Source organism: Erinaceus europaeus, chromosome X, assembly GCF_950295315.1.
Source record: "Erinaceus europaeus chromosome X, mEriEur2.1, whole genome shotgun sequence".
NCBI lineage: Eukaryota > Metazoa > Chordata > Mammalia > Eulipotyphla > Erinaceidae > Erinaceus > Erinaceus europaeus.
The window spans coordinates 125,862,423-125,888,227 of record NC_080185.1 but is presented as its reverse complement, the minus strand read 5'-3'; positions in this window follow the sequence as shown (position 1 = coordinate 125,888,227).

Genomic DNA, 25,805 nt, shown 5'->3' with positions numbered 1-25,805 from the left:
AAGTGGGTAACCGATAACTAACTGCTCCACCATCTTGCTCCCTGTGCAGCATTACATGCCTGCCGTCCAACTTTGATTCCATCTCCCTGGGAATTTTTCCCATCAACCCACTAACAAGATCATTTTCAAGTATGAAGTGTCTTCAAACGAATAAAAATGGAAAAACCTTACAATCTAGTAATACCGCACCTAGGCACACATTCAAAAACATGAAAAACACTAATTCAAAGGCACATACACTCCCTACATTGATAGCTACATTATCCAAAATAGTCAGGGGATAGAAGCCCAAATCCCTATAGAGAGATAACTGGACAAATAAGTTATGGGACATATACTCAATGGGATACTATTCTGTAATTTAAAAGATATGAGGCAAGGGAAATAGCACAATGGTGATGCAAAGAGACTGCTGTGCCCGAGGTTCCAAAATTCCAACTTCAATCTGCCATATCACCATAAGCCAGAGCTAGCAGTGCTCTGGTAAACAAAACAACAACAACAAAAAAAAGAGGACGAGGAGGACGAGGAAGAGGAGGAAGGGGAAAAGGGAAGGAGGGAGGAGGTATTGAATCTCAGGACAAAATGGATGGAACTGGAGGTGTTTCAGCTTACTGTAGTAAGCAAGGAGCTCAAAGGCAACAAGTCCATAGTTTTGCTCACAAGTGGAGTATAGAGAATTGAAATACACGAAATTTGAAGGAAATAAAAAAGCAGCCAAAGTCAGCCTCACCACAGTGAGAGCGAGCTATGGTGATTACTGTTGGGAGGGAGGCATGGTACAGAACTATACCCCCGGAATCTTACAATCAATCTTGTAAAACCACTAGTAAATCACTAATAAAAAGTGGGGCCATCTGCTTTCAAATATTTTATCTGCATGAAAACTTATTATCCGTAAGTGACTGATAATATTTTAAAGCCTCGTCTACCAGGAATCAAAGTAGCCATCGAATGGAATCCAAGCTGAATGAAGAAATCAGCTTGCCACAGGAGAACCCTGGAGAGAATCGGGGCCTGTGCGGTCCCTCCGGCATCACAGTAGATCAGTCTATATGGTGGCAGAGACAATGCTATGCACTCACCCAGCTTAATTTTCTTCCTTCTTAAAATCCTTTTTATTGCCACCAGGGTTATCACTGAGGTTCAGCGGCTGCATGATGAATCCACCACTTTCGGGGGGCATTTTTTTTCTTTTTAATTTATTTTATTTGACAGGACAGAGAGAGATTGAGAGGAAAGGGGAGAGAGAAGGAGAGAAAAAGAGAGACAGCTGCAGCCTTGCTTTGCTGCTAGTGAGGTCCCCCACCTCACCACAAGTGGGGAGCAAGGCTTTGATCCCAGGCCTTTGCAAACAGTAATTTGTGCACTCAAGCAGGTGAGCCACTTCCTGGCCTTCTCAACTCCATTTTTTTGTGCATCTGGGCTCAATACTATAGACTTTCTTCCTCTGTCATGTTGCTGGGTCATATGCCTAAAGTCTGGACCTTACGATGTAGGAAGAAGTGGGGCCTCTCACGACTGGACCAAGCCACCCCCCCAGACACACACCAAAAACAAACCAAAACAAACAAAAGACACTGTACAATTCTCTATACATTCTCTCTTCCTGCCTCTACGAAGTGGCACAGATGATAAGTTAATGATCACTTGAATAATGAGGCCTTCAAGGAGAGAAGAGTCATCCATCGCATGCCTGGGGTCTAGGCTCCTGAGTGACTGGACATAAGAGTCTTAGCCATGCCTGCATCATACCAGAGAGACTGGCAGGTCCCTTGACACTGCACGTAGTGTTGCTTACCTGAACACACTGTCTCTAGCTTGACTTGAATGCAGTCACAAAGGCAAGTCCTAAGAAAGTTCCTGAATGTTTGAGAAGCCCTATCTCTAAGAAGCTCTATGTAGAACAATGTCCTAGAGAAGTCAGGAAAAAGAAAAGACTTCTATACCACTATAGGCATAGCTAGTAAAGATAATTTCATCAAAGGCAAAACCACTTACAAACCAACAAACAACTGGCATCCTGTATTTAGCTCCGGAAGATATAAATGGATCAAGTAATTGCATATCCACCCATACATATTATACACACCATTGGCTGTGTGTTAATGTGTTTAAATTTGGTTTCCAAATATCCTGCTGACATGGTCTACATAAACAGATGCTGGGAAAAACTGGATGTTTGGAAGGAAAGCTTGAGGAAAATGGATGAAGATTTTCACTTTAAAGCAAAAACTTGGAAAAGATATAAGGTTGGTTGGATAAATAAAGAATTTATGCAAGCCAGAAATGTAAAGAAATGTGTAGTTTCAAAGCCAATAAAAACAAAACATGATGAATATTAACTCACTGTTGCCCTTTCTAGATTTCTATATTCCATATTTGGAAGAGAAAATAACTGAGCGAAACAGGATGAATTGCTTTCTCTTTCAAGTGATTATTCTTTTCAACATTGAGGGGCTTGGCTATGCTTCAGTTCTCCGGATGGACTGGAGTTTTTAAAAAAATGTAGATTGTTATCATTGAGACCATCTTCACAAAGGGTTCAAATGTGAATTAGTAAGAAATGTTGGTTTTAAACCTAGAAACGCATCTGATTTCATTTTGTTTTAAATCTTATCCTCAAGGAGTACATTACGTACTTTAAGTGATTCTGGAAAGGGGCTTCCAAAAACCTTTCAGTTCATAAGAGTATTCACTAGACTGCAGTGACTTCATCCACTTACTAATATCTGAACACCTCTAACACTCACACTGCTGGCTTGAGAGAGAGGGAAAGTGTGTGTTTGTGTGTGTGTGTGTGTGTGTGTGTGTGTATGTGTGAATGTGTGTGTGTGTGAGTGTGTGAGTCTGTGTGAGTGTGTGAGTTCTTTTTATTTGGAAAGCTATACTATTTCAGGAGAAAAAAAAAAGCATTAGATAAGCTACAATACAATAAATGGATAATCAAGCTCTACATTCATCCAATCAGCCTTTATATCTCCTCTAGGTGTTTTTCACTTTCTGTGAAAGTCTTCATTTTCCTCCAGTTTTCTTTGTCTGTACATAGTCTGGTTATAGTCAAGCTCTGGCAGTACAGGCCTATGCATTTCTAAACCAACTTTTGAAAAACATTTTGTTTCTCTTTATTGCCATCAAAAATGCAAAAAGTATGCTGCATGTATCATTGTATCTATAATTTCATCCAAAATAGTTCTGATTGGAGAGAATTTCTAGATTAATGAGGTGTCTGTGTTAACTAAATCCAAAACACAGTTTACATATCTATTCACTGGAAAATGTTTTCAGACTGGCTTCTGGTTTCATACATTTCAAACCTTGATTTGCCTCAACAACCAATGCAGCGTAATGTCAGGTATCACAAGTACACCCATGTCCCAATGTAATGTTTGGCCTTTTTAAAAATGTCAACCTGTCACTAAGTCTTTGTGAACACTGCAGTGGTTATCCTTGAGGGGAGGAAAGTGGGCTGGGGCAGGGGAGGGCACAGAACTGTACCATGTCGTGTGGAACCATACCCCTGTCATCTTAAGCTCTTGTAAGCCAGTTTTAAATCACCAATTCAAAAAGTGGAGGAGGAGGAGACTGAGATACATAAGCTTGTTAAAAAGAAAAAGTAGTCAAACTCTTTCCTAAGACTTTGTTAAAACTATGGTGATTATCTTTGGGGGGAGGGAGTTTGGAGAGAGAGAGAGAGAGCACAGAGCTGTGGTGAGTGTAATGTGGAACTATAATCTTATGAACTTGTAAATTATTATTAAATATAATAGAAAACAAAGGAGAAAAAAACAGAAAGAATGTTCTGGAAGATCCAAATCACCTCCTGGTTCTTATACTAAGTGGGGAAATAAATACAAGCAAAGGGTACATATTAGGCATTTACCAATGTTAGAAAATTAAATTAAAAGGATTTTGGCTGGAAACAAACTCTATGTAACTGAAAATTCCTTAAAACAGCTTTTTGTTGAATATTCTTTGATTTAACATTCTAGGCCCACTTTATGAAATCAATCACTAAACTCTTTAAAAACCAATAAAGTACATTCCTTCCCAGAACGGGGGGGGGGGTGGAGACTGAGGGACTGAGACTGTCAGGAGCAGTGGAATTAGGCAAGTATGGACTCCCAGAGAATCAAAACAAAATATATGAGCATGTGAAATATGAGAAGGGATTCTCTGAGCATTCTAGAGTCACCCAGTAGCAGGCCCCCAAATTGAACCTGTAATGGAGTGGAGAAATAGCACCATCTTTTTGTGCCTGAGGCACCAGAGGTCCCAGGTTCAATCCCCAAGACCGCCGTACGTCAGAACTGAGCAGTGTTCTGGTCCCTCTAAATAAATTCATGTATATCAGATTCAGGGTGTTTCTACTTCTAGATGATTTTTTTCCTCATGAAAACCTTGCATTATGGAAACCTTCACACATATATGGAAGTCCAGAGAATATATACTAAACCAGCAAGTAATCATCACTCAATTTCCATAAGTACCCATCAGGCCTTTGTATTCCTCCCCACTTCCTCTACCTTTCCCCACCGGGAGTTCTTTTAAAGCAGATTCTTTACTTATTTAATCCATAACTATTTCTCAGAGAACAAACATATGTATGCTGAAGTTTATAGTTCTTTGTGAGATTGTAAGCCAAACTTATCAGTGACTATAATCAGAGGAATATTTTGACTTCGACAAGGAAAAATATATTTCTTTCTACTATTTTTACAATGGTGACTAAGTCTGTTGAACCAGGCTCCATTTTAGTATTTGCAACAAAGACAGTGATTCACTGGACCTTAAACCCTCACATAGTTACATGTCAGTTATATGCCAGTAAAGCTGGGGAACATATTATTTGAAATGACAATGACCTTTCCTTCACAACAGAGCTATGAATAAACTCGTGTTCCACCAACTTTCACATGCTCCGTTTTTCTTACTGTTAAAAACAGCTATGTATCAATAATGACAGACACATAGGTACAAATGCACACAGAAAGGCAAATGTGATTTTTCTTCCCATATAACATTCTTGTAGCATAAGCCAAAGCAGAGTTTTCAGTCTCAGGGCAAAATCTATAAAAAATAAATAAATAAATAAGGTGTGAAAGGAAGAAATAAGAAAGAAAGCATGAAACGTCACCTAGCATGTTAACAGGGGAACCGGTGTTATACCTCACTTCACATGTGTAGAGTTTCACATAACACATTTTACAACACAATCACAAGCCATTTCATATTAATATATCATAAAAACCTAAAATACAAATATTTAAAATCTGATTTAGTGAAAGTAGATAGAAGAAATTTAAGGTTAAGGACAGATTTATAGATTTTGCTATTCTCTTTTGCCAGATAAAGTCTGCTGGAATACCACCACCTTGGAAAATTTTTCCTTAAGAGTCATAAAAGTTTTAGCATGAAAATAATAGTGGATTCATATGTTAGAGAGTATTGACAGATGTTATGGCTCCAAAAATTCCTCTAATATGAAAGAGGTGTGATAAATTCTTATCATAACTTGAGAGCCCACCTTGGACTGGAATCCAAGAATTTTGGATCGATGAGATGACAGCCCCAAGCCTTGCAGATCACAGAGCTCATGACCTACTGAAGGTGGTGACTACCGAGGGAGCAAGTGTAGTGCTTACTCCAACAGAGCAATTTCAGGCCTTAGGAGAGCAGAGTAAGGCAGGGGAGCCATGGGAAGGTGCCTGGAGACGTGATGCTTGAATTGAGACTAACTGTAGCCTTCTTGGGGTGATCTGCTGTCCTTAAAGCGACACTTCTGTGGAAAGCAGGAGAGAGGGTAGAGGAGGAATGATTGAGATCAGGAAAAATGGAAGACCATGGCTGAGTGTATGGACAGGGGAAGAAGATGTCATCCTGAACCCGAGCAATGTCAAGGAAACGGAGCAGAGTGGACAGATAACAAGAACTATGTCACAGCTAGTACCCGTAGGATGTGGTGATCATTTGTACAAGCCGTAAGACAATAGGGAGAATTGTGTATGCGTCTGAGGATAGGGGGTGATGGCTTTCGTGAGGCTAAACAAGGAGCTCAGTTAGTGGGTACCAAGATTTTTGCTTCAGTTAACTCTCCAGAGACAAACATCTCACACTGGAGCCTGGCCTTATGATCTGTGACTTTTTAAAGTGTCCATGTGCTGTAATTATTGTTATAATTTAACGGGGTTACTTTGTGTCTTAAAGCTGAGAAGCAAGTCTACTTTTAAGTGTTCAGAATGTTAATTAAATTACCTCCAACTTCAGTTTATGTTCCTTAAGTACAAACTCTTAAGTCAGGCAAAGGGATCACAGTTATGTAGTACCATACTTAACTACCCTTTTTATAAGCCAGGATTTTTATACCAAAAATAAACAGAGGCATACAGACATAAACCCATAAATTCTGTGGGCAAGTACTTTAAAGGACCATGTTATTTGCACGGTAACTAGGAGAGCTTTCCTAAAAGGGACCAGGTCCTGAGAATTCTCTCTAAAAGTGATTTACTTCTGTCAACATTCTTCTTCAGTTTAAACATGCGCATTCACGTATATTTAAATTTCTCCAGACATTTGACTTTAAAGCCTTACTTCTGATCTCCTGACTAACCTCTAGCCAAGAAGCAGTAAAATAAGCTAAGGCAGCTTTTACTTTTGAATCTAACTTTCTTATACAAATCTTCCTCTAAACACATAAAAACTAGATATTTCTCTATAAATATTTCCTATAAAGTATTTATGAATATATATGATATATTATACATATCACACACACATACATGCATATTACAACTTTTGGAATGTTTCTGATTTGCTTTTTTCTTATAGGAGTGTTCTCAGCTTTCCGACAGTATAGATTTCAAATTTTATAAACACATTTATGAAATTATTTTCGACATTCACTAAATATCTACTCTGTATAGGGTGTGTGTACCAGTGTATGTCAATGCATATTATTATCATAAGTCAACTGTCAAAAATTTAAGCCACTTAACAAGTTACAATGTTCAACAACTTCACAGAAGCAAAAAGAAACCAAATTCATGTCACTATTTTCAACCTGCTAGTTGACTGTGAGCACACCTGAGAACCACAACAACCTGTTGTAGAGCCTAGGCCCCGGTGAATCAGGAAAGGCATTGTTCATTCCGTAGCCTCAAGAATCCCTTCTCCACGAAATTCCAGCGACCATCTTCCACAAAAGGATAATGCACATGGCCAACAGTGCAAGTCATTTCACACCCCAGGTTGTAACAGAGTGCCCAGAACGTCTTCCTTCTTCCCGTTATTTATATTATCTATAGAACAATCTTTGGTTCTCAGTAGGAGGTTACTACGCATGAACTGGTGAACTGCACTCTGGGATATGTGTCCTATTACTGTGCACCGGACCTGCCAATATACGCGGATATCTTTGCCCACCCTGTCCAACGCCTGACGTCTCGTCACCCAATCTGGTCCCCTACGCCTACACTGAACTTCTCTGTTGCAGACTCTTGGAAACAGAGTTGGCAGTCAGCTGAGGTAAAGAACAAACACCTCATCACAGACCCCTGCAAGCGTCAACCCAGCTTTGACCTAGCATGTTATGACTGGGCCCTCCTCAATCGCTATCGAACAGGCCATGGCCGGTGCGCCGCTATGTTCCATCGCTGGGGAGCCAGAGATGACCCGAACTGCCCCTGCGGCTCCAGACAGACCATGACCCACATAGTCAACAACTGCCACCTCTCCAGATTCAAAGGAGGTCTCGAAACTTTACATCAGGCTCAACCTGACGCTGTTGACTGCCTACGGAAGAAGGGCAAACGCTAGAAGAACTGTGCACCATGTCAGTATATTATCCCCACAACAAGAATCTCATCTGTTAGCTAAATGCAGAGCTTTGCTTTCTCCTCACTTACAGCAAGACATGCTGAACAAGTTAGTTATGTCAATACATGTCTGTTAAGCCCATGAGCTGAATTCCAAAAGGACTGGGAGGGTTTTCTGAAAAAGCACACTGCTGGCACCACCGTGGTGTTAACATGGCTGACCCAATTAAAAACACACACAAATGGTTCTCGAGCTGGAAGCTTGAGCTAAAGGACGGGTACACAGAAAGGGAGCCAAGCTGTGTGCGTTTTCGAGTTTCCAAAATGACTGTCTCTGGTCACGGAGGAAGTGTGACGAGCTAGCTAATCAGGGGAGCTCTCTTTCAACTGGGACTGGGAGGGCCTCAGGAGAAAGGACGAGCAGAAGCTGTGTCCAGGCAGAGTGAATGTCTGGGCTGTGCTTCATATACTGGGCACCGAGGAGTCCTGTAGGTGTGACCTGACCTGTATACCCAGGGAGAGGCTGCCCGCCCACCCGAGGCGTTGCTGACTTGACTTCAGTCTCAGCCAGGCAGCACACCAAACAGCTGCACCAGTAACACCACGCTCTGTGAACCCACCCTTTGCCTTGCCACGAAACATCACAGACAGATGTCGTCTCTGGAGGCAGGGTTTGTTTCCTGTCTTGCTCCATCCCTGCCTCCAGTCAGTTCCAGACCTGTGGGCTACATGTCCTGTTTCCCTCTGTGGGTACCATTTTGTACTCTGTACAGATTTGGGCACTCCAATATTTGCTACCTTGTCTTTGGCATGGTCGGAACTCACAGACACATGATTTTTCTACCTCCCCCCCATCCAGAAGTGGAGTTCTCTGCATGGCCACACCACCCACAAGACTCAGAGTGGAGTGAGCAGTCTGGGCACATCCAGGAAGCCACTCAAGGCAAGCCTGGCGAGGCTCAGCTAAGCAACAGATCCCACTGCTGGTGCTCGCAAGCCAAGGGCTACTGTTGATTTATTCCACCTGCCCATCGTGGACCCACCGTGACTACTCCAGACTTGTTCCCCAACATCGCACTCAGAGGCTCCTCTGTGTAGAACGTTCCTGGTGCCCAGGGCTGGGAGAGCAGAGCAAGCTGCACTGAAAGTCACACGGCACTGCTTCAGGTCAAAGGAACACAGAGACACAAGCCCACCCAAAGGGAGAAAAAGTGTTATCACTGGATAACATGGTCACTGTGGGCATCTTTTTTTTTTTTTTTTTTTTTTTTTTAGAGAAATAGGATTTTTATTAGGATACAAACCCATTTACAGAGAACAAAATAAACCTGTAAGAATCATAGCAAATTCACCCAGATGGTATTACATTCAGAAGTGTTTTGTACTATTGGACACTAGAAATGGGACTGCAAATAATTCTTAACTTCAAAATACAGAACTGCCCACAAGTAAAGTTTTATTAACTACTTGATTGTGGAACTAAAATCTTAGCTACAGGGTTGGTTGGACAGATCTGTTAACTCGAATCCCTAAAGAAAGCCTTTTTAAACTTTTCAAATTAATTAATTTATTTGATAGGCAATGAAGAGAATGAAATAGAGACCAAAACAGTACTCAGCTCGGGCATAAGGCAGTGCCTGGGATCAAACCTAGGACTTCTGAGGGCCTCATGTGGGGAAGCCCTGTGCTCTAATGGCAAGTTATTTCCCTATCCCCAAGAAAACATTACAGGTTAATTAAAGCACATGAGTAACCGGCTGAGGAGTAAATACTCGATGAAATCGTTATGCTGCAGCCAGCAGTTACTTAGAAACCACATATTACTAATAACAGCCGATGCTACATTCACTGGGCAGGTGCTCCGGACCCAGCATGCCTCTGCACGCTTTCCAGATGTGCGTTCATTTAATGCAGCAGCAAGCCCTGGTACAAGTACCCTTTTTCTTCTCAGTCCTCAGATAAGGAAACTGAGTCACAGTGATGTTTATAAATGTACTCAGGCTCAACAGTGCTCATGGACTCCTGGGTGTCAATTCAAGCTTTAAATAGTTAACAGACACATGTAATCTAATCTTCATCTGTTAACTCCAGGGCTTCCATGCTGGTTATTGTGAGCTTGTTATACCGGAAGCAACGTCTCTCCCTGGACTTAGCACAGGGAGCATCTCCAGCACTATGAAGGAAAGGCTGGGATGGGAGAAATGTGCAGGACTTCTGCTCCAGGCTCAAATGCAGAAAGCTAAATGAGAACATCAGTCACCCCCTAACCACCATGATGACCCTGACAAGCTACACAGTCAACGTTTCAGGAAATCCATCAGAGTGGACGATATGGAGAGCACCAACTGAGCATTTCCAGAAAATAGTGAGTCCCTCCAAAATGATAAAAGAGTCGTTGCTGTTCTCACTCATAGCAAGATGGCAGGTGGAAAAGAAAGGGAGAGGGGTTCATCACGATGGGTGTGCAAGGCTCGTATGTGGTCCGGGATCACAAGGAGCCCGACGATCCCAAGGGCATCACCAGTGTTGGGGACATTGTACCGAAGACTGGGGTGGGGGCAGAAAAGGGATTTCCACTATGAAGAATCAAGTCTTTCCCAAGTGCAAGACAGCCAGCTCCACAAAGTAAGGGAAAGAGGAGGTGGTGGTTTTCAGATGCATTTAGAGAAACTCACTGGTGACACTTGTTAGGACAGAGAGAAATGGAGAGAGGAGGGGGAGACAGAAAGGGAGAGAGAAGGGGGAGACAGAGAGGGAGAGAGAAAGACATACACCTACACTTCATAAGTCAACTGCAGTGGATTTTTTTTTAATATTTATTTATTTATTCCCTTCTGTTGTCCTTGTTGTTTTATTGTTGTAGTTATTATTACTGTCGTCGTTGGATAGGACAGAGAGAAATGGAGAGAGGAGGGGAAGACTGAGGGGGGAGAGAAAGACAGACACCTGCAGACCTGCTTCACTGCTTATGAAGCGACTCCCCTGCAGGTGGGGAGCCGGGGGGCTCGAACCGGGATCCTTAGGGCAGTCCTTGCGCTTTGCGCCACCTGCGCTTAACCAGCCGCGCTACTGCCCGACTCCCAATTTCCACGCATTTCTAATTAAGAGTGTAAAAGAGTACAATCTCTTTGGAGAGCTGTATAGCAACTCCTAATAGTTCAATGTCCATCTGTCCTAAGAACCAGAAATTCCACTCCTCGGTTATTATCCGAAATGAATGAATGTGCTGTCCAAAAGCAGACTTGCTAACAAATGCTCATAGCAGTGCTATTGATAACATCAAAGCTGAAGTCCACCTCTACGGTCATCAGGATGGGAGTGGCTAACATGCTTTATGCTTACACACGTTGGCAGCAAGCCAAGGGTTCTTCGTGTACAGATGACAGGCAGTGACTGGAATCAAAAGAGTAGCTGGCTGAAGTGCCCACAAAGGGACACAAGGGAGCTTTCTGGAAGGACGGAAATGTTCTAAATTTAGTTCAGGATGATTAATACAGGCAGTTGTCAAAATGTGATTGAAATGAAGATTGGTGCAATTGATACCTTGATCGTTAAATACATAAGATGAAATATCTTTATTGCAGAATACGGAGAATGAGTCAGCTCCAAACTGAGTGCATGATATGAGAGTTAAAAGCCAGGCCTGTTGGCTCTGCGACCACAGCACTTCTCTTGGCCACAGCATTTAACAGATGGTGTAAACATGACAGGGCTTGCTGCGGGAAAGGCGCAACCCCACGCCTAGCCTAGCCGGTGAGCCAATGTTATCTAATCTGCTGATGTGTCACTGCCGTAAGCTCAGCATCAGCCTCTGCTTGTCTGGGGTCAGCCCTGAAAGCACTGGGGTTTCCCACTCTAACCACACAGAGCTTATCAGCTGCATGGCTTGCTAGAGTTCTACTAGTAATTGCTTGTTGTTGCCATTTCTGCTCTTTAATTTCTCTACACAGGTCTGTGCAAATGTTTTCCCATGAGGCTCCTTTGAAAGGCATACAAATGCCTACCAGCATAGTGGCGGGCAGTGGCATTATGTAGTAGTTAGCTAGAGGAGACAAGAACGCAGACTTTGGTCTTAATACTGCCCAGAATGATACTGGCCACACTTTAATGTGCATTGGGACCACCCAGGAATGCTGTTAAAACAGAGCTTCAGACATGGGTACTTCTGTTTTAGTGGGAGTGGATTGCCCTGGGGATGGGACCTCTCTAGTCCACGGGTCACACTTTGAGCTGTGCGGAGCAACTATTTTCTTCTCAAGTTCTGCTGTTTCCAATAGGTGCCTTCCCTAGTGTGTGAATCCCCAGGCCAAGCTTCAACATTTGAAAACGTTCAAGACATGTAGCTAGGGTCCCAGCAGAGGACATGGGATAGTCTTATGTTCATACCTCTTCTGATGTTTTCTCTCATCAATATGTAGGATTGATTTCCACTAATCAGAAGCTCCCACGGAACATTCCAGAAACTATGGTGAGAGCTATGAACCATAAGCCAGGGCCTCAACAACACTTTGGCTCATGCTGGCTACAGCAGTCGCTTGTTGACAGCCCCAGGAACGGGGGTGGGGGGCAAGTCAGCAAAACCCTCTCTGGAATGGCCAGCCGCCCCCCCCCCCCCTTTCAGAGCAACTGGGGAAACCTACTTTCTTCCCCAGTGACTCTGCTGGGTGCAACACCACTCTTTAGCAGATACAAAGTGACAGCATTACAAGAGTTGTAATGTTACAGTGACAGTTTGACATTGGGCATCCAATGTGAACCTATTATGAAAGCATCATATCTTTCTAGAAATATTTGTTATTAAGTATCAGCTCAATGAAAGAGTTTCAGATTATTTTTAATAAAAATACACTTGACCCTAAATACTCTAGAATAATGCTACTTACCAAGCATTTTACTTAAGTACGTGATTAATCATTCCGAATGAAGCTTTCCATGTAAAAGCAAGAAGCGCCAGTGCTCAATGTGGAATGTGATATACAAGAGTTACTGTAATTCAATTAAGAGGCGGTGGGAATGGGGCACAGACACTGATTATGGGGAGATAAGAAAGAAATTGTACTAATTTGACAAGTGTCTTGCAAATCATTATTTCCCCCCAATAAAGTGATCAGAAATAAAAGGTACTGCAAATGATCAGGGTTATTGGTACCTGGATTAATGGCACTGGTCTTTGGGCACACAAATACTTGCTCAAAGAAACACAATTAAAACATGTATGTACCCACAACATGGCAGGGAAAAAAAAAGTCCTCAATCTAGCCATAGCTTTCAAGTTTAAGAAGATAATCCATGGGTGAACACACACATTATATTACCAAGTATCCAGGTTCAAGTCCCTGGTCTTCACTTGTAGGGGAAAGCTTCACAGGCAGTGAAATAGTGCTATAGGTCAGTCTCCCTCTCTTTTCTTTTTCCCTCTCCCTCTCCCTCTTCCTCTCCCTTTTCCTCTCTCTCTCTCTCTCTCTCTCTCTCTCTTTCTCTCTCTCCCCTTACCTCTCAATTTGCCTCTATCTCTATCCAAAATAAACACTAAAATGTTTCTTTAAAAAGAAGACAATACAGTTACAGTGTAATGAAAGTTAGCAGTTCCAGGTCTTAGATAACCAGCTTAATAATGTGGAAATAAACTCTAAGTGGAGGGAACGAACTTATGATGCCTCTAAGGTCCAGGGACCTACCCCATACAGAAATCTGGGGCTTAATTAGGAAGCTGGAATATAGAATTCAGTTGGAATTTCTGGCACTAGGTACCAACAACCAACCAATTTTTGCCATTGTTTCCTTTCTCTTCTAGAAGTCATTCTCCACCATCCTAGGACATCTGTGACAGTGATTCAAGGATGACAGTCTCTATTCCTAAAAGTAATCCAGCACAGCTCAGAATTACAACACAAAGCACTCACCTGCAACCACATTTTGGTTGCAGTTTTCAAATATATACTCTCATGTAAACCTAGTTTTTCCAACACAGGTTTAACTGAAGAATCATGTTTGTTCTCCCCACTCAAAATAAGACATGATAAATTCTGAAGATGACCGGCTAGCTATCTGAGGATAATCAGAGCGAAGCTGAATTGTTGCAGAAAAGCTCTATGCTTCTTTGCAATGTGGCATAGTCACCACTGTCACAATCACTACCTTACCTTCTTCACCACAGCATCACCACCACTACCGCCATCACCATCACACAACCAACCTACCAACATCACTGCCATCATCACCACTGGTACTGCCTCCATCATATACTGTGGGTAATACAGAAAATTGTACAAGTCTTACTTAAACTAAATTTGGAGGGAACTATCACATCTTAAAAGTCCATCTCATCCATTTGAGTTCTCAATTTCTCTCAAAGAGATCTGTCCTACAAAAACATATAGGAAAAATCGCATGGAAAAGCTTTATGTCAGAATGTCAATGCTTGCCAATCAAGATCAAAACTTTACCTTGGTGTAATGTTTGTATTTTTACACGAATGCGTTTATCACATACAGACATAAAATAAACACCGGGCTACCTGAACAATACTGACGCATGGAAAAGGAGCTAAGTTGGGGCAAAAGTGTTTTTTGCAGACACCTACCACAAAGACACGAGAATTTGTGCCCTCGTGTTAACAACTGTACTGTAAACCAGCAACCCCTCAATAAAAAGAAAAAAAGAAAAGAAAAGAGAAAAATACTGATGAAGCATTCCTTGTGACAATCTGGTCTAGAATAAACTGTACTGAGTACAATGTCCTCAAATTCCTTTTCAGTGTTGTTGGTCAGTTTTCTAGGATTTCAAATTCTGCAGGTTTCTGGTAGGCAATATTTATTTTTGCTAGAGGACAAGGCAGGGAGGCAAGGGAGTGAGACAGACAAGCAACTAGGGTGGTATTTACCGTCTTTAATACTAGCACTGTATTCTGGGACAGTAATGATCATCAGTAATGCTAGAATGCCTGACAAACGAGGATGTTCTCAGAAAATATTTCAGTAGCAAGGAGCAGAATGCCTATCAGAAATAACCGAAACAAGAGGAATATGTTTACTCACCCAACCAGAAATACGGAAGCAGAAAGTGCTAGACAGGATAGCCCCAACAGCTCTCCTTGACTTGCTCTTCAAGGCTGCAAGATGGCTGCTGTAGATCCAACCAAGCACTGTATCTGTACACAATAACAAGCGGAAGAAGGAGTGAGGTCTGTGATTCATGCACGTCTCTTATAAATCAAGGGTAGATCTCTACGCAGTCCCCACAAATTTCCTCTGACATTTAATTGACCAGAACCAGGTCACATGGTCACAGTCAAAGCAAACATGGGAAAAAGAGGGAAAATGACCACGTTGGACTTAAATACAATCATATTTTGGGCCTTGACCTCTAATGGATCCCTCTCTCCACCATCACAGGTCACTTCCATCAGGAATGTCCTCATAAGCCCTCTTGTGGGCCTTCTCAGGACCTCGCTCTCACCACAGCGCAGCAATATTAAGGACTGCCCCACTCTCTGAAGGGAGGCTGGGTCACCCTACTCTGCCACTCGAGGAAGACCGGTCCTGAAATGAGTGCAGTATGCAGTGCTCCCGGCTGTGGCCAGGCCATGAACTGTGAGTTCAGACCAAAAAGGACTCAGGTGACATAGGCTCTTGTATATATAAATTTATATATTATTTATTTATCAGGTGGATAAACAGTGCAACTAATTAATTAATTGCCTCCAGGGTTATCACTGGGCTTGGTGCAGGCACTATGAATCCACTGCTCCTGGTGGCCATTTTTTCCCCCATTTTATTGGATAGGACAGAGAGATATTGAGAGGGGAGGGGGAGACAGGGAGAAAGACAGACACCTGCAGAACTGCTTCACTGCTTGTGAAGCAACACCCCCCTGCAGGTGGGGAACCAGGGGCTTGAACCCAGATCCTTGCACAGGTCCTTGCAGTTTTGTACTATGTGCACTTAACCCAGTGCACCACCTTCTGACCCCCAATAGTTAATTTTACTCATGGATTCCTGTCAAGAACAGGAGCTACCCTTGGGCCTAACCCAACTTTCTAACCCTTTTCTCTTCTCTGACACCATCCTCTCAGACACTATTTTTATCCAACTCCATATTAGCTATCAAACACAAGCAAAAAACTATGATAGTCCTGGGCCCTATAAGGCATGCCTAAAATAGACTTCCTAGCTTCCTTCCACGCCAAGATCCCTGTTCTCATCTGCTTTGGTCCTATTTTTTGTTTCCTGTTCATTAATCATTTTGTCCTGCTTTGTATCTTGCCGCCTTTCAGCTACCAAGTTGCAGGCACTATCAAGAGTTTCATCCTGAGCGGAGAAGACTTCCGGAGGCGGAGCTACGAGCAGCAGATCGCTTTCTCTCCTCTCCTTTCCTCTCCCGGATCAACTAGGAATACCAAAGGAGACCACCCGGACCGAAACAAGACAGGACTAGAATGACCCCAGTAAATCACCCGTGAGTACAAACACGCGTGGCTGGTGACAGAGAGGAGAGAGGGGCCTAAGGAGAGATTAAGTGACTGCTAACAGTTCAACAGTTTGTCAGTGGAGACACCACCTCCAGTCTGCTCCACCAACAAGGGGACAGCTGAAGGGAGGAAAGGACTCCCCAGAGACTCACCAAGTGCAACTCTGAGTCTCCATTGCTACTACCCTCAGAATCTGGAGCAGCAACAGGGAGGGACACCAGGGTACAGAGATCTAACCCGGAAACTCAGGAGAAGACCTATACCTCGGTGGCATAGCTAAGGGGCTGTGAAAGTCTCTTTGCATAACCACTGGATTATCTCTGCCACACCCTGCTTTATCTCTTGGTCAGGAGTCATTGATTAAGCCAAGAAGCCTATTGACAGTTTAAAAGCCCTCAGGCTACCATAGCCTACAGGGGGAAAAAAAAAAGGCTTTTACACCACTGAACTCCAACTCAGGGATTGAAAAACCTATTAACTTATATAAAATGGTTAAAACAACAAGAAAAAATAATGGAGACTCGAACCAGAACAAGAGTCCAGCTAAAAGTCCTCCAGAGGGCGAAGCACAAAACAACGAGTTCAACATCCAAACATTAGCTAAGGAAATAATAACAGGAGTGAGTAAAGAATTTGAAAAAATTGTAATCAGAACTGCAGGAACAACAAATGAGAATATGGAAGAAAATTCTAATTATCTCATGGTTATTAGAGAGCTGAAAGCTGAAATTGCTGAGCTAAGAAGGCAACTAGCTGAACAAGCTAAAACAGTATCAGAGCAGGGCAACAAAATAGATGAACTCCAGAAAGCAGTAGAGGGCAGAGAGAATAGAATCAATGAGGCTGAAGACAGAATTAGCAAGATTGAGGATGAATTAGAGACAACTAAAGAAGAAGTAAGAGATCTCAAAAAGAGATTAAGAGATGCTGAAAACAACAACAGAGTCCTATGGGATGACTTCAAAAGAAACAATATACGCATTATTGGCTTACCAGAGGAAGAAAGAGAAGGGGAGGAAGAAAGCGTTCTCCAGGCCATAATAGCTGAAAATTTCTCTAGTCTAGACAACACCAAAGACATAAAGATTCAAGAAGCCCAGAGGGTCCCAAACAGAATTAACCCAGACCTAAAGACACCAAGACATGTCATACTTAGATTGGAAAGGAATAAGGATAAAGAAAGGATCCTCAAGGCTGCAAGAGAAAAACAAAGAGTCACCTACAAAGGAAAACCCATAAGATTAGCAGCAGACTTCTCCATACAAACACTACAGGCCAGAAGAGAATGGCAAGATATCTATCGAGTGCTCAATGAGAAAGGCTTTCAGCCAAGAATACTATATCCTGCTAGACTGTCATTCAGACTAGATGGAAGCATCAAAACCTTCTCAGACAAGCAACAGTTGAAGGAAGCAACCATCACCAAGCCTGCCTTGAAAGAAGTTCTGAAAGGTTTCCTATAAACAACCAGACCACCACAAATAGAACATATATCAAAGCACTCTAAAACTCTACAAGAATGGTGTTAAAATATCTTCAATCTTTGATATCAATAAATGTGAATGGCCTGAATTCACCTATTAAAAGACACAGAGTAGGAAGATGGATCAGAAAACACAACCCAACAATATGTTGTCTACAGGAAACTCACCTACGCAACAAGACAAACACAGACTTAAAGTGAAAGGATGGAAAACTATCATTCAAGCCAATGACCCACAAAAAAGGGCAGGAACAGCTATTCTCATATCTGACATGATAGACTTTAAAATACATAAGATTAAAAAAGATAGGAATGGACACTACTTAATGCTCAGAGGATCAGTCAATCAAGAGGACTTAACAATTATTAATATCTATGCACCCAATGAGAAGCCATCTAAATACATCAAACTTCTACTGAAAGAGCTACAGCAATATATTAACAGTAACACAATCATAGTAGGGGACTTCAACACCCCACTATCTCAACTTGACAGATCATCCAGGAAGAAAATCAGTAAAGACATAAGGGAGCTAAATGAAGAGATAGATAACCTAGAACTATTGGACATTTTCAGAGTAATTCAGAGCAAGTTGTGGTATATATACACAATGGAATACTACTCAGCTGTAAAAAATGGTGACTTCACCGTTTTCAGCCGATCTTGGATAGACCTTGAAAAAATCATGTTGAGTGAAATAAGTCAGAAACAGAAGGATGAATATGGGATGATCTCACTCTCAGGCCGAAGTTGAAAAACAAGATTAGAAAAGAAAACACAAGTGGAACCTGAAATGGAATTGGAGTATTACACCAAAGTAAAAGACTCTGGGGTGGGTGGGTGGGTGGGGAGAATACAGGTCCATGAAAAATGATGAATGAAATAGTGGGGGTTTTATTGCTAAATGGGAATCTGGGGAATGTTATGCATGTAAAAAAAAAAAAAAGAAGTAGAAATGCAAAGCAGAAATTGACTGAGTTTGGAATATGGCACCAAAGTAAGAAAGCAGAAGTATACTAGAGTTTGCAGTGAGTACCTCCCTAATACTTCCTCTCCACTTTTCCAAGCTTTGGGTCCATGATTGCTCAACAATTTGTTTGGCTTTGTATGTTAACTCTCTTTTCAGTCACCAGGTTCCAGGTATCATCAGGATGCCGGCCAGACTTCCCTGGATTGAAGACACCACCAATGTATCCTGGAGCTCAGCTTCCCCAGAGACCCATCCTACTAGGGAAAGAGAGAGGCAGACTGGGAGTATGGACCGACCAGTCAACGCCCATGTTCAGCGAGGAAGCAATTACAGAAGCCAGACCTTCTACCTTCTGCAACCCTCAATGACCCTGGGTCCATGCTCCCAGAGGGATAGAGAATGGGAAAGCTATTGGGGGAGGGGGTGGGATATGGAGATTGGGCGGTGGGAATTGTGTGGAGTTGTACCCCTCCTACCCTATGGTTTTGTTAATTAATCCTTTCTTAAATAAAAAAATAAATAAATAAATAAATAAATAAATAAATAAAAATAAATAAATAAATAAATAAAAAAAAAAAAAAGAGTTTCATCCTGACTTCCCTGGGCAGATGGTCTGACCAATGTCTCCTGGAATCTCATCTCTCCAGAGCCCTACCTTACTAAGGAAAGACAGAAAGAGGCTGGGGGTATGGCTCCACCTGCCAATGCCCATGTCTAGTGGAGAAGCAATTACAGAAGCCAGAACTCCTACCTTCTGCTCCCCCAAAAGAATTTTGATCCATACTCCCAGTGGGGGAGAAATGATAGGGAATTTCTGAGAACTCCAACTCCATGGGGGAGGGGACACTTGGATGTAGTAGTAGGTGTATGTGTTATTTAGAAAAGAAGAGAAGATGTGGTCTTAAAAAGGGGGCACTTATACACAAATATAGACAAGATAGTTGTAGAAATAATAGGTAAGCCATATCTGCAACCTTGGGAGAACTGCTATAGCTTACAATGGAGGGATTGACGGATTCAAAACTCTGGTGGTAGGAATGGTGGGGGAATTGTACCACTGTTATCTTGTAATTTTCTAATCAATATTAAATCACTAACAAAAAAAAATAAAATCTGACTCTCGTAAATACATGAATACAATCATATTTCCTATCCTCAGACAGCTCTCCTCCCCTGATCACATAACTATGTTACCCACAAGCAATTCTGGGTTCTTCTGTTAACAAAAGAATATAAATGAAATCACCCTAAAAGGCCAACTGGTAATTAAAGATTCAGCTGTACAGCTGTAAATTGGACAAAGGGCCTATTCTCGCGATTTTTTTTTTGTTTTTTTTTTGGGGGGAGACCCGAGACAGCATATATTAAGCGCTTGTTTCTACTAGCTAGCTGTTTGACCAATGTCATTTTTCTTTCTCAGCCTCCTCCATCAATAATTAGAGCACTGAGAGGGGTCACCACACTGCATTCCATTCCTTGCATTAAGGTCTTCCAACATATTTACATTCCACAATCGAAACTGTCACCCTTTCTGAGGACTGTCACCTAAAATGCCAAGCTAGTTTCTGGAGAGTCTTGTACAAAACAATGAAATGCTATAGAAGCCCTTAGAGAAGATGCAGTGTGAAGGAAAGGTTTTTTTGTTTTCTCCCATACTAAGTTCAAGTTTATTTCATGAGGGAAAATGACCCATGGGGTGCTGATGGAGTGCTTTAACTCCACATGGCAGACGGAATGGGAAGTTCTCTGGGACCCCTTTTCTAAGACCATCAATCCCAGTTTCCCATTTCCCTCCTCAAAACTAAGCAGATCTACTTCCTTGTGTTACCTGCAAACACCAACACAACACCACCAGTCCTTCCCACACGGTGGCATCGCCACGAACTACCATGGCAAGTCTGGCACTCTGACTGCCCCCACCTCAGAGGAGGAAAAGTGCAGGGCCCTGGGTGGCAGGGGTCCTCCGCATCTGTCCTCTGCAGACAGGTTTCCCTGGAGCAGTGACCAGGCCGGGGTGTGTGTCCATCCACCAAACTGGTGGGCTTGTAAAACTGCAGATTCTGGGCCCCGCCCACGGTAGGTCTTGGGAGGAGGGCACCAATAATGGGACCCCAGGCAATGCTGATGGTGTTGTCCAGGGTCACTCCTAAAGAGCCATTGCACCGGAGTGATGCAGGAGTTACACACATGAACGCTGGTATCACTGCCTCCCTGTAAACCCATGTGCCAAGTCAGATACGACTCCAGTTAAACACAGGAGAGGCAAGAAACGTACATAGAGATTCCTGGGTAGCTTTAGATTATTTCTGGAACTTGGGACCAGAAGGCTTCATCTGGAGCTAGATGCCAGTTAGTGGGCCCGGAAGGGTAAAAGGAAGACCACCTAGTCCAACGAGTGGAGAGCGTTACACACAAATTTGAAATGCTTTCAGAGATCCACAATATTTCAAGTAGATTACCTTCTTTTCATGCCCAGGAAAACTGTTTAACCAGAGCCCCCCCCCTCCCCCGAATGGAAGTTTTATTCCATTTGCAAGAGGAAACTTCTTGATTGGGTTTTTTCACAGAACACAAGAGCACAGCCTAGACGAGCTGGCTAGATGAGCTTACTGTCAACGGCTTTGCCAACAACAGCCCCAAGAACTGGCTTAGAAAACATTGTTCTGTCATTTGATGCAACGGATTTTTCAAAACAATATTTGAATTTGCATACCAGACCCAATTCTTTCTCGGAGGAGGGCTGGATCGCATTCCATTGTGCACGGCATTCCCACACGCTGATGTCAGCCCTTGTGAGCAATGCTCACTCAGATCCTTTCTCTGGCCATTAAGGTTCCTAGTATGAAATTTTAACCACTTCAGAATCAAGCAAGATGCTGCAAAGTTCCCTCTCAGTGATTTCACAAAACCGAACGAGACAAGGCTGTCACCAGCTGTCCCTGTGGTATTCATAGGATTCCTGAAAGCTTTCTTCACCACACAGGACTTTCTTCTCCGAGGAGCACTGATTAGGGTAGTTTATTGTTGCCAGTTTTTGTTCTGGGAGCAGTCTGATTGTTTGCTTAAATATTAGGGGGCATTTCAGAGATGTAAGACTAAATCTTTATGGGGATTTTGAGGTTAGTGCGAAACACACTGGGCATTTTGCTAGTTAGGGAAACGGTGGAGAAGATTAAGGGCAAAATGCATTCTAACATATAAATGCTATAAAATGGCACGAAGCTGCATAGCACAACAGGGATAGTTTGGCAAGAGCCTGTGCTTAGGTTTGCTTGAAAAAGCCCCAGCTTAAAAAAAAAAATGCAGTCTTACCTCTCTGCCGATCTACCTATCTCTCTTATAGCCATCTACATGCATGTCCAAAAATTAAAGGTTAAAAGACAAACTGCTGTGGTCCGGGAGGTGGCACAGTGATAAAGCTTTGGACTCTCAAGCATGAGGTCCTGAGTTCGATCCCCGGCAGCACATGTGCCAGTGTGATATCTGGTTCTTTCTCTCGCCTCCTTTCTCATAAATAAATAAAATCTTTAAAAAAAAAAAAAAGAAAGACAAACTGCTTTACATCTGGACCCTAGCCATGTGCTGATATTTTTTTTGTGCTTGTGAAAAGCTTGGAAATTACAGAACAATGAAGAGAGCAATACAGAACCGAGCAGCCTACATTTGCCAATTGTTCACATGTCGTAAATTTAACTGAGCTTTTGGTATTAATGAAGAAAGGAACAGTATCGAAACAAAAATTGAAATCCCTTTGCTTTTCAGAATTTGTCCTACTTGCTTCTCGCTCTTTAATTTGTCGAGAACTCATATGCTCCCTAACTGTAACAAGTATGTTTTTAGATAAGCTTCCTAACATCTACACTAATGCTGCCACATATATGGAACCAGAGATGACAATGTTGAATGAAATAAGTGAGAGACAGAGCAGTGGGCATCTCTTACTGCTGCCCATTGGCATTCCTATTTCCGGACAACCTCTTTCTTCTCCAGAGCACACAGGACAGAATCTCTCCCTAGGGACAGTGGTCCAAGCTGGGTGGAGATCAGAAGGGGGAGACTAGAATGTCTCTTCGGGCATTCATGTTGGCATGGAAATCTCTGCTTTCTTTACAGCAAGAAGGAATCCGTTATCTGCTTGTCCAAGGAAGAAGTCATAGAGAAGAAAAAGAACCCGGATTAGACAGGAATTCCACCTCTAGGTTGAAGCCCCAAAGAACTGAAAACAGGGACTTAAAGAGATAAGTGTGTATTGTTTGGTGCAGTGCTATTCATAAAACCCTGAAGATGGAAACAGCCTAAATACTCATCAACAGATGAGTGGATAAGCCAAATGGAGAATGTTTCCCATTTATGGCACCCAGTCATAAAAAAAAAAAAAAAAGAAAGTCCTGCTCCCTGCCATGATGGGGGAGAGCCTTGAAAACAGCATGCTCATGAACTATGCCAGACCCCAAAGCACAAATATTGCATCATTTTACTTATGGGGAAAATCTAGAATAAGCAAATCCATCATGACAGAAAGTAGATTAGAAGTTACCGGGGGCTGGGCAGAAAGGAAATTGGGAAATTACTGCTTAATGACTACAAGTTGAAAACAATTAGTAGTGATGGCTGCACAACACCCTCAATGTCATTAACACCACCAAATTACACACTTACAATGGTTAGGACGCATGTCTCCTGCTACAGATTATCACAATAAAATCACCCTGAAGGCACAAGGCTATGAGGGGGGGAGGGGGGAGGGGGGAGGGGATGGGGGAGAGGGAGAGAGGGAGAGGGAGGGAGAGGGAGAGAGAGGGAGAGAGAAAGGAACGGGTTTGATGAGCAGATAGGGAAGGTTCACATACAAGGACACTGTGTGGTTGCCTGGATCCATGCCCAAAGTCAGCACTAAAATTTTGTTCTCTCTTAGTTGTATAAATCAATATATTGTATTTTTTGCTTACCTAGTCTGAATGGTTTTTCTGTCACTAGAAACCGAAAGTAATCTTAGGGCAGACATAATAGTATACAGTCAAGAAGGAAACATAGGATCTTAACATCCACTTAGGTTATAAACATTTTATCTAGATTTCTGCTGTTTGCAGGCCATCAATCAACTCTTACTCTAATTGAGTTTGTGTGTATGTTATTAGAAGCTGGTAATAGCTTGAATAAACATGATAATTATGTAATTTCATTTCACTGCTTGATACAAGGTCTATCCAAACCAAATCTTTTCCAGATGCATTTCTCCTTTAGTTAGTGTGCTTGGAAAAAACTGAGTGGCACGCTGAAGGGGACAGAAAAAGAAAGACCATCCACAACAATGAGGACATGGGGGTTAAAGTGATTCCTTTTTTGCTGTCTCCAGGATTATCACTGGGGCTTGGTGCTTGCACTGCTAATCCACTGCTCCTGTGGCCATTTTTTTTAAATTCTTTTATTTATTCAAGAAAACCATAGAATAAGAGGGGTACAACTCCGCACAATTCCCATAACCCAATCTCCACATCCCATCCCCTCCCCTGATAGCCTTCCCACTCTCTATCTCTCTGGGAGTATAGATCCAGGGTCGTTGTGGGTTGCAGAGGGTGGAAGGTCTGGCTTCTGTAATTGCTTCCCGGCTGAACATGGGTGTTGACTGGTCCATCCATACTCCCAGTCTCTCTCCCTCTTTCCCTAGTAGGGTGGGGCTCTGAGGAAGTGGCACTCTAGTACACATTGATGGGGTCGTCTGTCCAGGGAAGTCTGGTCAGCATCCGGAACCTGGTGGCTGAAAAGAGAGTTAACATACAAAGCCAAACAAATTGTTGAACAATCATGGACCTAAAGACTGTAATAGTGCAGATGAAGTGTTGCCATTTTTTATTCAATTTTTTGGATAGGACCGAAAGAAACTGAGAGCGGAGGGGGATATAGAGAGTGAGAGAGAAAGGTACCTGCAGACCTGCTTCACTGCTTGCAAAGCAACCCCCCTGCAGGTGGGGAGCCAGGGGGCTCGAACTGGGATCCTTGAGCCGGTCCTTGTGCTTTGTACTATGTGCGCTTAACCCGCTGTACCACCGCCCAGCCCCCTTAAAGTGATTCTTTTACTCTACTTCCAGGCACAAAAAGAAATGATCCAGAATTCTTTGGGAAAAATAATTCACACACTTAAAGAAATTCCAGATATGAGTCTATTCATTGTGGGACAGGTCTGAGACATAGTCTGTTGTGTCAATGTCACACAGTATAAATGCACAAAGCTATATGGGACAGCCTCTTTCACACCCAGGCAGTATGACTCAGCCTGTGCCAACCACTTACGAGGACCTGGCACTGACTGCCAACGCTGAACTGCGACATGTGACTGTGTGGAAACCTGTAGAGTAAGTGTCTCTTTAAGAGTCATCACCCCTTCCTGAAGGAAACAGGAGTCCTCTCATTTTTCTTTTCTTTTAAACTAAAGACAACCAGTGATTCTTCCTTGGGTCCTTGGTTTTTCTTCCTTGTTCTTTTCAGTAAGGACAGTGACAAAGGCTCCATGGCAAAGAAGATACTAGGACAGAAGCAAGATAACCCCTTCCTCTTGATTTTTCTTTCTTTAGTTTGATGCTTCCATCTTCACATAAATTTAAACAGGCAATATAAATAAAGTTAGGTGAAAATAAATGAAAATTCACAAAATTAGATAGACACTTTTATTCCTAGAAAAATCCACGAACCATTACACTTTAAATCCAAGTCTCTCCTTTCTCAGAAATCGTTCAAATGGTGAACTTGCATGTAATCTTGCTCATGATTACAAATGAACCAAAAATTGTTTAAAAAATTAATCCATTTGGAATGAAACAAGCTGTACTATTAGTTGTAGATTTTAAGGTCTTCAATGTGAGTGGTAGACAACACAGTTGTAAAAAGTCCCCAAAGAAGTTGAAAGTGGAATTTTGAAAACTTGTAGCAATGCAAGGGTCTGCAGAACAGGCAAGAGGAAAAGAAAGAGCGCTTTGAGCGAGAGGGAAGGGACAGCACTGGCCACTTGACAGGTACTAGTGGTTGACACAGGCGAAGTCCAAATGTCAGGAGCATGTTGGTTTGCTTTC